Below are 2,941 nucleotides of genomic sequence, written 5' to 3'. Positions count from 1 at the left end.
TTGTTTTAGAGTGAGCAAGGAGGAGAGACACAAATCATGGGAACAACAATGGAGTACTCATGTGTGTTGTAGATATTCCATGGTTGAATAGGTCACCTGTGGGCTAAGCAAGCTATGAGGGACTTCCCAACACTCCCTTTGCCATTCTCAGGGTTGAATAGTATATTATAAAATGGTAGCATATAAAACATTTTTATTACATAGCTTTATTTTGTAGCTTCATTATGTGACTCTGGGGGAATAGATCTAATACTTTATTGCTAGTCACTGCAAAGAAGCCTTTTAATGTAAATTTTGGGTAATGTTTTATTTTCTGAAGTTATACCCAAAGTTGGATAATGATGGCCTATAACAATAAAACATTTGGCAAAAAAAATAAAAAAATGCTGAGAGCATGAACTTTATTTTTTTTTAATTTTTAAAAAAAAGTTATTTATGCATACAAGACCTGGGGTACAGGCCCCAGAGATGCAGGGAGTGAGAGGACTCCCCAGAGACAGAGTGGGGAGCAGAACAGGTGGAGCTGAAGAGGGCAGCAGGGAGATGGGAAAGGTCTGCTGCACCATGTGGGTTGTTCCCTGGCCAACTGAGGATCTAACTCATGCTGCAGTGGTGGGTGAGAGCTTCACAGTACTGTCTTTAGCTCCTGCACCACCAGGGAGGTCTGAGAACATGAACTTTAAACTGATGTGTCAGTGAAGATATGGACATATGCTAGGAGGGTTTTAGATGCTTGCTGGTATGATAGTACAATCAATAGTTCTATTTTAAATTAGAAGTTAAAATTTTATTTACAATAACAGGTGGCTTCCCATAGGTCATAGTTTATCAATTTGATTTTTAAAAAATATTGCATTTAAATATTTTACATCTGAAACTTTTTTTTATGATCAGGAATAGGATAATGACACCAAATCTTATCAGTTTTATTCAACATAGTATATAGTTTAATGGAACTGAATGGAGATTCCAGAAATAAGCTCCACATATATGGTTGGTTAATTTAAAACAAAGGAACAAAAAAATATACAGTGGGGAAAGCATAGTCTCTTCAATAAGTGGTGTTGGGAAAACCAGACAACCACACAGAAAATGAAACTGGATCACTATCTTACACCACACGCAAAAATCAACTCAAAGTGGATTAAAGATTTCAGTGTAAGACTTGATACCATAAAACTCCTAGGAGAAAATGTAGGTGGTAAGCTCCTTGACAAAAAAAAAAAAAAAAAAAAAAAAAAAAAAAAAAGGCAGCAAAAGCAAAAATAAACAGGTAGAACTGCATCAACTTAAAAAACTTCTGTAGAGCAGAGGAAACCTTCACTAAATGAAAAGAGAACCTATGAAATGGGGAAAAAATATTTCTGTATTTGCAGATAATATACCTGCTAAGGTGTTAATATCCAAAATATATTAAAAACTCATATGACTCAATAGCGAAAACCAAAACAATTCAATTAGAAACCAGTCAGAGGACATAAATTGACATTTTACAAAAGACGGAGATGTCCCATGAGAAGATGGTCGAGAAGCTTCAATGAGAAGTTGAGAAGATGCTCAACTTCACTAATCATCAGAAACATGCAAAGCAATACCACAATCACATATCACCTCATGCCTGCTAATATGGTTATTATAAAAAAGACAAGAAATAATGAGAGTTGGCAAGGATACAGAGGGAAGGGAATCCTTGTGGGAATATAAATTGGGACAGTAACTATGGAAAACAGAATGAAAATTCTCAAAAAATTAAAACAAAAAACTTCCATATGATCTAATAACTCTACTTTTGGGTATTTATCTGAAGAAAATAAAAACACTAGCTCAAAAAGATACTATGCAGTTCCATCATCACTGACCCATTACTTATGATAGCCAAGACTTGGAAGCAAAATAAATATACATTGATGGATGAATGGCTAAAGGTGTTGTCTTTCTCTCTCTCTCTCTCTTTCTCTCTCTCTCTCTCTCTCACACACACACACACACACACACATATATATAGAGAGAAATATTATTCAGCCATAAAAAAGAAAGAAATTTTGCTATTTACAATAACATGGATGGAACTTGAGGGGATTATGCTAACTGAAATAAGTCAGACAGAGAAAGATAAATACTGATGATTTCACTGAGATATGGAATCTAAAATAATAACAAACAGAAAAGAAAACAGCCTAAACTCATAAATATGGAGAACAGACTGGTGGTTGGTACAGGCACAGGATGGAGAATATGTGAAATGGGTAAAGGTGGTAAAAAGATATGTGCTACATTTTATAAAATAAATAAGTGCTGAGGAAAAAATGTGCAACATAACTCTAGTTAATGATATTGTATTATATATTTGAAAGTTGCTAGAAGAGTATATTGTGAAAGTTCTTATCATAAGAAGAAAAATTATTACTATGTGTGGTAACGGATGTTAATTTGACTTTGTGTGGTGATCATTTCATGATATATAAATGTATTGAATCATTTTGTCATAAACCCGAAACTAATATAATGCTATGTCAAATACATTCCAATGAAAAAAAGACAGAATTTCTATTTATTTATTTATTTATTTATTTATTTATTTATTTATATTTTACACTATTGTTCATTTTTAAACAATGTTTGCCTTCTTTTTTCAGGTGCAGTCCCCCTAGAATTTCCACCACCAATGCACCTGTGCACCATCACCACAGTCCCTTGTGCTCCTCCCTCCTCTGTTCCGATCCCTCTCCCTCCTCCTCCCCTGCAGTATGTCTCTGGTTTGTAGTTGTCTGGTTTTTTTGTTGTTGTTGTTGTATTTTTTAATTGAAAAACAGAATTACTAACTCCTTTTTGGGCAGAAGTGGAGAGGTATAGAAATTTAGACGCTATTTCCAAATAAGTCTCCAGGCAAAAATAGATTCATTTATATCAGTGCATTCAGATCTATATTTTCATCTTGACA

The sequence above is a fragment of the Talpa occidentalis genome, unplaced genomic scaffold, assembly GCF_014898055.3.
Source record: "Talpa occidentalis isolate TD23 unplaced genomic scaffold, MPIMG_talOcc4v2.1 talOcc4.14, whole genome shotgun sequence".
Classification (NCBI taxonomy): Eukaryota; Metazoa; Chordata; class Mammalia; order Eulipotyphla; family Talpidae; genus Talpa; species Talpa occidentalis.
The sequence above is the reverse complement of the archived record's forward strand: the minus strand, read 5'-3'. Positions refer to the sequence as shown.